General features: G+C 32.2%; 1 protein-coding gene across 1 annotated transcript in view; it reads left to right on the top strand.

Annotated features, from left to right (window-relative positions):
- The window catches only part of LOC145279702 (mitochondrial glycine transporter A-like), a 58,055-nt gene that overhangs the window by 937 nt on the left and 42,859 nt on the right, over positions 1-14,259 (top strand). The window lies entirely within an intron of this gene.

Genomic DNA, 14,259 nt, shown 5'->3' with positions numbered 1-14,259 from the left:
ACGTATATAAATGAATGCGTTTAGAAGGCTAAGCAACGCATTATATTTCATATAAACAAATTTATTTGCTTAAATCAAATCAAATATATATATATATATATATATATATATATATATATATATATATATATATATATATATATAATTAAATACCTACAGACACTAGTGTTTCATCCTTTCGGGAATCTTCAGTGCAGGGCAGGGTGTCACGATTAATACCAGTCGATAGATTCAAACCTGGCAACTCAAGCCATCTCTGGTTTGATTAGCAGAAACCGTATCCATTCGGCCACCGTTAACCATGCAAAATAACGTTAAATTAAACATTTTTATTTGTAAATGTTTTTACGTCAGTCAGAGTGATTTAACCATTATATGATGATCTATACATAAGAGCTAAATTGACTGACTTAACGATAAGAAACGAGTTTCTTAAAGGGGCTGACATAATTATTTACTATAATAATTAAATACCTACAGCACTAGTGTTTCATCCTTTTGGGAATCTTCAGTGCAGGGTGTCATGATTAACACCAGTCGATATATATATATATATATATATATATATATATATATATATATATATATATATATATATATATATATATATATTAATCAGTATGGGAGGAGGGGAGGTTGGTGCCTACCAAAGTTATAAATAAAAATGCAACTGTTTCTTCTTTCTTCTCTATGTATTTTCAAAAGCATTCTGAGAAAATTTTATTATAAAGTTATTTTCTGACTGCAAGATTCATTTGGAATCCCGACGAAATGTGGAAATATTGAAACAATGATCGATCAACATAGACTAGATTCCTTACAATGTTTGTATAATTCTATTTATTTAATTAATACAGGGTGAAACGATAAAAGTGTCGCCCTAAAAAAACAACACTACAGCTTTATTTTTAAATTTTTACTGAAAAAGTAAATTCAGGTAACTTGATTATGTAGTAGAGTTGACATCTATTCAATACAACAGCGTTCAGCCTTAATCACTGCCTAGGTACGGGTTCGGAACTGGGAGCATGCCTTTTCTACAAGCGCCGGTGGGAGATCGGTGAATATTCGTCAGAGGACGATGATCAGGGTAGCTTTGGTGTTGTGGGACGTCATGTTGGTGATGTTCTCAACGTATGACCAAAAGAAGTAGTCCAGTCGGCTCAGGTTGGGGAGAAGGGGAGGGGCAGTGAGAGAAGGGTACAAAGTCATAGCACGCCTTCTGAAGCCAAGCCTGGGTCTCTTTGGACTTGTGGGCTGGTGGAGAGTCCTACTGCCACACCCAGAGCCTGCTAGAAGTCACCTGATTGCACTAGGGGATCACCACACTCTTCAACACATAAAGGTACACTTTCAAGCCAACTTTGAAGATGTGAGGTGGCATGATGTGGCCCTCACTTGAAACTACATCAATGACCATAACCGTGTCCTGAAACTTTGTTTTTATCAGCCTGAGCATGTCCCTGTTACTCGTAGCAATCCAGCAATGCCTTTTAAGGGTGCTGGCAATGGTCCTGTTATCATAACTTGGATTGGTAGAGAGCATGAGGTGTACAGCGGCACATCTTCGATCTCGTTCGTTGAACATTGTGTTACTTTCAGACATGATAGAAGGCTCTTATCGCTCTTGGGATTTATACACAACTGGCCAACTAGTAGATGGTCTACAACAAAAAAAGAAAACTAGTTTTCATCAAATGGAAATGGAATCATGTTGTCTTTTCTAGGGCGACCATTTTATCATTCCACCCTGTATATGATTATTTCAGAGATAGAGAATAACAAAAAGTTAGATATATAGCTACCACTTTTAAAGAAAGGTGGAGTATATGACTTTTGCACCAGATGTTCACTATGCTGCAGATATAAGATCAGCTCAATACAGGGGGTGGTTGGATGGTTGTTCTGCATATTGTACAACTAGACCTAAGAAGAACTATAGCATTCTTGGCTGAACTGGATATTTAAATTTGTTGATGTTTCTCAGCTTTCATAAGGCAGTTCTCTTGGGCCTTGCTGGTGAGCAGTTAGCCTTTGTCACTCTTTTATAAGGAGTAGCAAAGATACTCATTCAACAATTTCTTCATAGTTGCACTTTGACATCCATCTCTCCTCAAGATTCACATTGGCTTGTCTGGATTTTGTCGCACTTCTATTTTGCTACTTAGCAAATTTCATTATACAAACACAGTCAGAATGATTACTATGATTCTTCCTGCTAGCCATTGCTTCTACATCTCAATTGAAATTCTCCAGCTCACATCTCATAGCTTTTAAGGTATTCAAGGAGTACTGAGCTGCAGCTAAGATTTCTGGATTTTTATCTGCAAATCATGATGATGCGAGCCACTCATTTTTAATATTCTGCTGATTTCCAGTCGTCCATACTCTTCAGCTGTCAAACCAATAGTAAAACACATTAAAAGTCATCAGTTTCATTTTACCACTATTAAACACTTCAAGGCAAGACTGGAGTTTAGATGGCAAAATAATCTCGAACCCTCTATCACATAAAAAGAACTAAATCCTGTTGTCACCATTATGTTACCATGAAAACGTAATGTAAACAAGCTTTTTATAATTTTAAACAATAAATTTTTTAATGATAAACAATATTAATATAAATAGAAATATTAAATTATCAGAACATATCAAAAAAATTTAAACAATAAAAATAGAATTTTTTATGATTGTAAACTATGAAAACCTTTTTTTTTATTTTAATTTAAAGCAACACAAATAAAACCTTTTTAAAATTTTAAACTATGAAAACCTTTTTTTTTATTTTAATTTAAAGCAACATAAATAAAACCTTTTTAAAATTTTAAACTATGAAAACCTTTTTTTAAGTTTAAGTTTAAACAATATAAATAGAACTTTTTATAATTTTAAGCAATGTAAGGAACTTTTTTATTTTTAATTAAAAATTGAATCATGTGATTATTAATAAATCACGTGAGTACTTATAAACGATACAAATTAATATTAAACGCACATATTCTATTGCAATTTATTAATTTTCACGTGCATTCTCTTTCACAACTATGGACATCACTTTTTACATAAAAAATTACATTGCTTAATATTTGAAAAATTCCTTATTGTGATATTCGTTTTTGGCATACCTGAAAACCTATAAAAGTTGTCATATTAAAGGAAAATGTTAAGATGGAAGCCAAGTAAAAATTGTGCTGTTTAAAATTATAAAAAATTTGGTACTTTTAGTAGTGTGCTGAAATAATAACATTGTTTCGAAAGTCATTCTTAACATAGGGAGGGTGTTTTGTAACTATTCTGTTCTTCCACCTAACAATTTAATAAAATAAAAGATATGGTGCAACTTGAATTTAACCTGAGAAAACTACTTTAAAATAGTGTGGTACCAAAAATACATAAGCACCAAAGTTCTATTTATATTGTTTAAATTTACAAATAAAAAATGCAAAAGGTTCTGTTTATATTGTTTAAAATAAAAAATAAAAAAAGGTTTATATTGTTTGAAATGATAAAAAGTTCTAGTTATATTGTTTAAAACTTTAAAAAAGTTCTGTTTAAAATAAATTAAAAAGTGCTTATTCTTTTGTAAAAATTCTCCATATTGTTTATTTTTAAAGAAGAAGTTCTGCTTATTTAAAATTGTTTACTTCTGAAATACCGATATCATTGTTTATGTATTGTTGCCATAGTAACATAACGATGATTAGGGAGTTTGGTTCCTTTTATGTGATAGAGGGTTTGAGAGTATTTTGTCACCTAAACTTCCAGTCTTGCCCACTTCAAAAGGTTCTGAAATGAAATGTAACATTACACACGTTTTACACATGTGTTAACATGTAGACACCAAGGAACCCACACGTTGTAGACTCAGTCGCAAAGAAGACAAAGAATAGGAAAGAGGAAAGAACTTCAACTCTTTTTTTTTCAGCTTTTAAGAAGAAAAAAGACATAATTTAGTTTCTCTTTGTGCATCTCCCTTTCCTATAAACTAATCAGGTGACATTAGGATACTGTTCTCAGTAGTGAATGGGTAACCAGTATAAAAGATATATATTTTTTAACTCTAGCCTTTTGGGTCTTGGCCCCACAACATTGCCATTGAGCAACATGGCGATCCATGACAGTTATGACAACGCTAACAACCACAATTCCAGTCTCGCCCACAGTGTCAGCACTAAACTCAGCATTAGCAGTAGTAGTACAGTCTATTCTCTTAGTTATTTCAGAGAACAGATGATATACCAACACTATCATCCACTTCAGTAACTCTGTTCTAGCTTGCAGTGACAGTATTGGCTCAATAATGACAGTAACAATACAGTCAACTCCCTTAGTTATTCTAAACAACAGACGACGTACCAATGGTCGTATATCTAAACAATATTATATAAATGCGGGAGTGCCTCAGGGGTCTATCCTTGGACTTCTATTATTCCTAATATTCATAAATGACCTCCCTGACAAAATTGTCCATGAGATGGGTATATATGCTGATGACACCACGCTCTATAACAAACACAACAGTAAAACAAATAAACACATATCTAAAGAAATGGCAGAAACACTAGAGGATGACCTCCGATCTGTAGTAGAATGGAGACAAAAATGGATGGCCACATTAAATGCTACCAAGACTAAACTTGTTTCCTTCAATAACTACAAGAAACCTTCTCTACCACCAATAGCAATGGCCAAAGACTCTTTATCTGAAAGTACATCTTTTAAACTCCTCGGCCTAATGTTCACAGGAAACAATTACATTGAGAGCATTGCCAGAATCGCTGTGAAAAAGGTAGGTTCTCTCTACCGTGCTAGAAAGCTACTAACGCCCGAAAGTATCCTGTACCTCTATAAGGCCACCATTCGCCCATGTATGGAGTAATGTTGTCATATTTGGGCCGGTGCATCTGCTACTAGTCTCTCACTCCTAGACAAGGTTCAAAAGAGAGTCGCCAACCTAATAGGTCCTGAACTGTCATCTAGGCCTCAGCCTCTGTTCCATCGACAAAATGTAGCATCCCTCTGCTTGTTCTGCAAGTACTTTAATGGTGAATGCTCCAAAGAACTGCAAGGACTTGCACTTTCTCGAGGTAAATACCCTCGACAAACCCAACAAGCAGCAAAATCCCACCCCTTCACAGTAGAGATCCCGAGATGTAAGAGAGCCTTCTACTCCAATAGTTTCTTCCCCACAACCGCTAGATTTTAGAATTCCATTCCGGGTTCCTGCTTCCCCAACTGTACTGACATGCAGAAGTTCAAGTGTAACGTGAACCAACATCTTGCTGCCCAACTCCCCACATAGTACCCCTGTAGCTTATGTCCCTGATAGTGGCCCCCCACATCAAAGTGGCAATGTGCCTTGTTTGGGGTGAAAATGTCATTTAAAAAAATACTTACAGGAAAAAAATCATCATCAACATCATATTCTACTGCAATAACTATTACTGCTTGCAGCAATAGTAGTGACTCAGTGACGATAGCAACTTTTTTAGTGATGTCAGATTACAGGTGACGTACCAACATGGCTAGGAGAAATCATCACTATCATCCACTGTTGCAGTTCTAATTCTAATGATTCACTGGGCCAAGAAACACAAGCCAAAAGGTTTAACACATATATTCTTATATTTTACTTGATGGCTGGAGTCATGATACACAATTGAGCCTTGCCTATTTCATCGGCACCATTGCTATTACACATTGAATTATGCCATGTGAATTATGATTATGCTGTATATATTTACTTATATAATTATATAAGTGGCTGTAATTCATAAAAATAAATCTAGATATTAATACTGTATTATCTTTAACATATATATATGCATATATATCACGGTTTCCAGATTATAAATTATTTGATCGGGAGATCCTATTTATTAAAAAGAAGGATAGAAGGTGATAACATACTACGAACATTCAATACAGAGAATTATTTTCCTTTTTAATAAATAGGATCTCCCGATCACCAAAAATGTAATGTAAAAAAAAAAAAAAAATAAATAAAATAAATGATGTATCTTTTGAGCCATATGTGAAACTAAAATATATCTTCTTGGTCTTCTGGCTACGGTCTAAGTGTAGTATCTGTTCTGTAATGATATTGTGGAGTTTCTGTTCGCACCAAGTGTTCATACAATGGAAATATGTCACAGACTCCTATAAGGATATTGGAGATAAACCATAATAACCAGATATATTCTGACGCTACACTAACCAGATTACTTAGATAAATACTTTTGTAGTTTTAACAAAAGGGCTACAATTATATCACGGGGTCTCCATTCATGCTGAACAGCCACAGAATATCCAACAGCAATATATTACATAGGAAATATGCTGCCATGGAATTTCCACATGTCCCACTAGTATTAATAATTATTTTTATACCTACAGACACTAATGTTTTATGCTTACACAATCATCAGCATAGGAAGAGATTATTACTGTTGCTAGTTGGGAGATTTGAACCTAATCAAAAAGTCACCTTTAACTCTGTTGGCTTGCATTCTACCTCTAAGCCACCAGCAATTAAATTAAATGCCTATATAAAAAAAAAATTGATTATGATAATAAAATTGAATAAATTACAATATTTATTAATCCATTCAAAATTAAAACAAGAAATTATAATAAATAAAAATCAATCCATGGACTTTCAAAGATAGGCCCTTTTCATCATTATTCATCATAAGGAGTTAGTCAATTTTTGACTTAATCATTCTCTTAATTAATGAGTTAACTATTGAAATAAAACCTTTTATGATTCATTTATTTCATTTTCAAATGTTTTCTTCTTAAAATAATGACTATAATGACAGATTTCATGGAGAATAAAACTTTAAATCTTAATTTCCTTCCAATTTTTTTAATCCCTTTTTGGCATACTTGTGCATGCGTGTGTGTGTGTGTGTGTGCGTGCGCGTGCATGCACATGGGTAGCATAGCTAAGCAGCAAACAAACAACAGAAATTGGCAAGAAGTTTAGACTTTGAAATAGATTATTAATTTTTGTTTATGTGCGTGTGCATGTTTTCTTTATTTTGTTTAATGTTAATTTCATTTATTTCCAAATTGCCCAAACCAATAAATTTTCTTAAACTTAAATAAATTTAGTTCATTTCCTTTTATTTTTTTCATGCGTGTGTATCTTTTATTTTTACTGAAATAATTTTTTTTGTTCATTGAGTATTTAAAAAAATTTGCTTTCTTGTAACTTAAGACATCTTTCAGAGTGGTACTGGCGAGGTGCGTACAAAAAATTAACGCGCCCTAAAACTGAAAAAAAAACAAAAAAACTTTGTTCTTTAACTATTTTGTTAATGTTTATTTTTTACAAATATTGAGTATTTTCTTGCAATTTGTTCAACATTTTGTTAGATTTACTGTTTCAAAGTCATAAAATAAAGTGCAACTGACTAAATTTTCTTTAACTTAAATAAATTTAGTTCATTTCCTTTCATTTTTTCATGTGTATGACTGCATGATTGCATGTGTATTTTATTTTTTTTTTAAATAAATTTTTGGTTCATTGAGTATTTTACAAAATTTATTTTCTTAAAAAAACTCAAACCGAAAACAAACCTTGTTCTGTTGAGTATTTTGTTAAGGTTTATTTTTACAAATATTGAGTATTTTCTTACAAGTTTTTCTAAATTTTGTTATAAAAACTTCAATTTATTGTACTAATAATATTTAAACCAAATGGTTCAGTGCACGGAAAAATGAAAGAAAACAAACCTAACAATTTCGGGGTATGCTGACAAGGTGGGAGGTGTCTATTCAGAAAGCCGTTCTTAACATTGGGGAGGTTGGGGATGTTTGTTTCAAAAGCTGTTCTTAACATGGGGAGGTTGCCGTGTTTATTCCTTGTATGCATACTCGAAAACCTATAAAAGTCAAAATTTCAAATGTGACCAGCGACTTGGACTTTTGTAAATAAAAATACCAAAAAGGTATACCAAATTTACTTTTTTCATTTAAAAATTTAATTATTTTATTTTAATCCATAACAAGCGACAATTAGAAAACATTTACACATCTATTCTATCTATCTATATATCTATAAAAGTGAACGTGTATGTGTGTCTGTGTGTGTCTGTGTACATTTTCCTTCACAATAACTGTCAATTTTCAGTCTACAGACTCGAAATTTGATATACAGGGTACTGAGATTTGGGAAAATCTATGTGATCGGTTTTCGACAATTTGGGGTCTAAACACTTGAAATTTTAGATATAGGTTCCTTGGACATGGATCTAACTTAATAACTCGATTTGAACCCCAACACCAACCTCCCCAATGTTTTGACAAGCTTCTGGGTTTGTCCTTTACTCCTGATCTGAAATGGAACACGTACATCAAGTCTGTTGCCAAGGTCGCTGGAAAGATGGTGGGATCCTTCTACCGCTCCAGAAGATATCTCACTACTGATGCAATTCTCTATCTATATAAAAGCCAAGTATGTCTAAGGATGGAATACTGCTGCCATATCTGGGCAGGAGATTCTGAAAACAGCCTATCCTGCCTTTTTTGCTCAGCATACACCTCCAAATACCCGGGCACCACCGGGCACCCATGCTAGTATATCTATAAAAGTGAACAGTGTCTGTGTATCTGTCTGTCTGTGTGTCTGTGTGTGTACATTCTGTCAATTTTTAGTCTACAGACTCGAAATTTGATATACCGGGTACTGAGATTTGGGAAAATCTTTGTGATGTTTTCAGTCAGAAATTTGACTGTTAAGGGGTCAAAGTTCAACGATTTGACCTTTGAGAACTCTACCAAACTCCTTTGACAATTTTGGGTCTAAACACTTGAAATTTTAGATATAATCTCCTTAGACATGGATCTAACTTAATAACTTGATTTGAGGCCAAAGCAATAAATTTTAAGGGGTCATAATAGGGGTCAAAGTTAAAAAAATTGACCTTTTTTTTTTCTTTTTTTTTTTTTGCTCAACATACACCTCCAAACACCCGGGCAACGCCGGGCACCCATGCTAGTATATATATATAAAAGTGACCGTGTCTATATATGTCTGTGTGTCTGTGTACATTTCCCTATGCAATAACTGTCAATTTTCAGTCTACAGACTCGAAATTTGATATACAGGGTACTAAGAGTTGGGAAAATCTTTGTGGTCGGTTTTCGGCCAAAAATTTGGCTGTTAAGGGGTCAAAGTTCAAATGCTGAAATGCTAGTTTAAACAAAAACAGAACTCCTCACAAATAAACAACAATAACAAAAATTCTCGAATCACGGATATTATACTTTTCCATAAATAAACAATAAACAGATTCTTATCTCTACTGGTTTTATTTTATTGTATCATAACTTTTTGGATATAATTTTTTATTTTTTACATTACATTTTTGGTGATCGGGAGATCCTACTTATTAAAAAGGAACATAATTCTCTGTATTGAATGTTCATAGTATGTTATCACCTTCTATCCTTCTTTTTAATAAATAGGATCTCCCGATCAAATAATTTATATCCTTATTTTTTCTTGAATCCTTGAAACGGATTATAGCAATTCAAAATAACATCTTGGCATTTTTTATACCTTAAATTATAAGTTTTCCCCAGTGTAATTTTTTTCTTTACTTTTTTTTGTAAGGAAACATTGAAGACAAGTTTGATATTTTACATTTTAATTTTATACTTGTGTTTGCTATCATTGCTTAGCTAAAATCCGGTAATGAGTTACAATACCCAAAAGGCGAGCACACAAATTGAAAGAATGGTTCTTGATGACACGAACATGAAAAGGCACTGATTTATTTATTTGATTCTTGTATTTGGAACCGGACGTTCAAAATCTGAAATAACAATAAAAAGTTCTGATTTCTGTTTATTTGTGACAAAATTTTATTTTTTTAAAAATAAAATAAATTATTTTTTAGTTTAAACACTTATATTATTCAATTGTTTACTTGTGAATCACTTGCTTTATTCCCTTTTGCTCGATATAGGGTCACAGAGAATTCATAATAAACAATAATCATGAAGGAAGGAAGAAAGAGAGAGAGAGAGAGAGAGAGAGAGAGAGAGAGAGAGAGAGGTTGGGGTGGGGGGATATTTTACCTCATTTCATTCATGCGTTTAGATAGAAATACTATTATCTCATACACCCAATTGTCACACTTTCACTATGGCCCAAATTGATTAAGAGGTTTCTTTATTTTTCCTACATCTCATTTTCCTTCTGTCGTCATATGTTCGCACCTCACTAATGCAGGTAATTTCTTTTATTCTTTTTATTTTCTTTTTTCTTTTTTTGCGCTTGAACCCATAAGATCTGCTATTTACATTTCTTTATAGGGGTTTACTTACTTTTTATAGATTTTTCTTTTCGGATCACTCGCAGGGAGATTAACTGTTATTAAATGTTTTCTTCTTCATGTTGCCACACAAATATGTCATGATGCAAAATACCATTAAATTTTAAAACTATTTGTGTGTACTTTAATCTATTATAACTATTATTGAATTTTTGTTTTTTATTTTTTAACCAAATAGGTCACAAAGCTAAATAATTTGTTTTTATTATTACATACCTTACATTACGGGTTAATTTCTTGCCAACCACACCCACACTCACAAAATGGTATGTCTATTATGAAAGCCGTTCTTAACATAGGTAGGGTGAGGGTGTAAATCCCAATTGATGTTCTTACCATGAGGAGGTTGATGGTTGGACTACAACAACAACACCAACCATACTTTAATTTTTTTATGTGGAAGGGGGAATCATACCACCGGGCAACACCGGTTAACGGGTCCTGCTAGTTATTTATAATTATAAGCTCCTTAAAGATTATTAAAATCGAGTCTTGTCTGGGAAATTTTACAAAACTAGCGATATGCTACATTTCGATTTTCTTTAGTCTTCGTATTAATTGCTGCTCGCTCAGAAGTAAGGTCCTAGCCAATGGGGTCAAAGGTTGACTTTGTAACTGAGGTCAAATATCCGAACCAGCAGTAATTATCACTTTATACACTGATGATCGTGAAAGCATTAAACACTAGTGTCTGTAATTGTATAAAAATAATTATTAATATTTATAATAAGCTGGTGCTCTCCGTCTTGGATAGGGATCAAAAAAGAGTTTTCAAACTAATAAGTCCCACTTTGTCAACTAAGCTCCAGTCCCTGTTCGATTGCTGCAGTGTTGCATCTCTGTGCCTGTTTTACAAATATTTTTAATAGAATGTGCTCTGATGAACTTGTTGCACTTGTGCCCCGTCAACGTACATATCCCTGACAAATCCGCTTAGCAACAAAATCTCACCCCTTCACTGTTGAGGCTCCTAAATGTCAGAATGCTTTCTACTCTAATAGTTTCTTCCCTCGAATAGCTAGACATTGGAATTCTCTTTCTGCTACCTTCTTCCTTGACTGTACTGATATGCAGAAGTTTAAATGTAATGTTAATCTTTCCTAAGCATGGTCCCAAATAGTAACCCCTTATGTGCCTGTGACGATATGCCTTGTTAGGAGTGAATGTGAGTAAAAAAATAAAGAAAAAAAAATTATATAAAAAAATAGATACATTTATATGTTTATATATTTGTATATACAGGATTTATTCCTAAACTAATTAATTGATAAATATAAATTTTGGAACACAACTGCTGAACATAAGGTGTCAAAATGTAGGCTATATTTGTGTTCATTTAGTATTATGCAAAAGGGGAGTAAAAAGGGGAATAAACCCTTTGTTAAAATTCAGATACTTCCAATTTCTGTTGTTGGTTTACGGCATATCAACCCTTTTCAGGTCATTTAATGCTGAATCCAGTGATTTTGAAGAACAATTCTTTTGATAGAATGCATTTTTTTTTTCCAAGTCGGTTTCTATTTAACCCATAGTTGATACCCTAACAGGTACTACCACTCTGGGTCAGGGTGGACCTGGGAGCAATGTCAATTAACGGGTGGCTCCACACTCCCCAAAGCCTGCAAGCTGGGCCTCATCATCGGATATAGTTTAAGGTCATATCCAGGACCCAAAATTCTGTGAAATTTTAACAATAGGTATTAGACATCAATTAATAAATATTCCCCAAATTTCAGTTTTATTTTTGAATATATTAGATGGTTCTAGAGTGTATAATAATATAGGTACACCATTCTATTTTAAAAATTAAAATATAGCAGCTTTGCATTGAATTTCATCCATTCTATTGTCATTTTAATCTTTGTATGTTGGCATACAAGTGATGCAAAACCATTCTGTTCAGGCAATTAATTTTACTCGTCCTGGGACGGGTATTCTTAAAGTATATGTTAACTATATTTTTATATTTGATCAATCTGTATGAGATGGTAAACTATGTTGTTATATTGTTAAATGTTGTGTAATTAGTTGGTAATTACTTTTTCTTGAATGGCATTCTTCTTTACAAAAATAAAATTTTAGCACTTATTCTTGGCACCAACAAGTTTTTTTGTTTCTTTTTTTAAAAATTGTAACCACAAAAGTATGACTCATTCGAATGTATTTAATTAAAGGTGAAAAACTGTGATTATTAATAATAAAAAAAATATAAACAAATGTAAATACTTGGATTTATTATTTACAACTTTAGGAAGTACAAAAACATTCGGTTTTGTTAGATAAAACTGTTTCTTTTAACTACTGCCTACTGTTTAATAATGGAAGTCTTGCAAAGTCTTGCCAGTGTATACAGAGGAAAAGTTCCAGTTTAGTTTTTAAACTCTACATGAAATTAGTCTTTATTTTGAAAAATATTTTAAAAATTTACATAAAAATAGTCTTTACTTTTAAATGTTTTTTTTTTAATATTTTGTAATAAAAATATATTTTTTAATTTAAAATGCAAAAAAAAATTTTTCATGTAAACTTAAAAACAGCATTTAACTGTAAAGACTAAAAAAATATATTTTAATTACAAAATATTTAAAGAAAAACATTAAAAAATGAAGACTTTTTCATGTAAACTTTTAAAATACAGTTTTTATTACATAAAAACTTTTTTGGAAAAAAAATAAAATTCAAAATAAAATATATTTTAGTAAAAATAAAACCATTCCAAAAAACGAAGCATTTCAAAGTGAAGACTAGCTTTTTTTTTATGTAGTTTTAAAATTAAACTGGAATTATGTAATTATTAATCAGAAGGGACTTTTTGTTGGCATACACCGGTAACAGCTGGCAAGACTTCCACTAAACAGGAAGCAGAAGTAAAAAAGAAACGGTTTTATTTAACATAGCCAATCTGATTATATTTTATATGCGAATATTATAAGCTCCAAAAATAAAACAATAAATCTCCAAAAATAAAGCCTCAAAAAATAAAACAATCCAAGGATGAATAGTTTTAAAAGTTATTTACATAAAACTTAAACATCCCATTAATGACTGTTACTACTTCACATCACGCTCGCTTAATATAAAAATAAAATATGGATTGTAAAGAATAAAATAAATTTATAAATACCGAGAAGAATACCTGTCCCAGGAAGGATAAAATTATTTCTCCAAACAGGTTTTGCATCACTTTTATGTCACCTTAAAATGATTAAAAAATTTAAAATCAAGATATAATGCGATTAAACCTTATGCCTAGAATTCTTATTCTAGTTTTGTTCAAAATCTATTAAATGATTTTGATTCTCGAAAATGTCTAAAATTTAAGGTTAAAATAATTTTTTTTTTCCTACTTGGGGTCACCACTTATCAAAGTCCGAAGGCCACTCAAGGATAAGGGTTAATGAATGTAAGGCGGTACTGTATTAATCGTTAATGGTGTAAATTGGGTAGAATTTAATTATTTATGGGGACGGCTCAACAAGAAATTATTTACATTGGATTCGAAGGCTACCATGTTGTATTCAACCGGGAAGCAGGCCAGTGGAACAGTGTTACACAGGCGGGCAGTTCTATAAAAGAAGCTTTGTTTATGGAATCCGGGTTTAGATTTAGGCAGCGTTAGAGGAAATCGTATATAGCGGTTGTAGCTTGTCGAGTGTTTTCTTTTGTGAAAGTTTGGCAAGGGGGAACCATAGGTTGGAGTTTTGTCAAGCTTAAGAAGAAATTGAAATTCAAGGCATCTTGTTTAAGTAGTATTTAATGACTATGAATCAAATTTAATGTAAATTTGAAATGTTAATGTCAATTTTTAAATGAAAGATTGTGCCATTTTATGCCCCTAAAACCCTTATTCATCCTATTTTTTTTTTTTATCTATCTTTGTTTTTTGTTTTGTTCTGAAGATAAAGTTTTGTTG

This window comes from Euprymna scolopes, chromosome 7, assembly GCF_053919585.1.
Source record: "Euprymna scolopes isolate OS-2025 chromosome 7, ASM5391958v1, whole genome shotgun sequence".
NCBI lineage: Eukaryota > Metazoa > Mollusca > Cephalopoda > Sepiida > Sepiolidae > Euprymna > Euprymna scolopes.
Note: the sequence above shows the minus strand (reverse complement) of the source record. Positions and strands in the feature narration are given on the sequence as shown.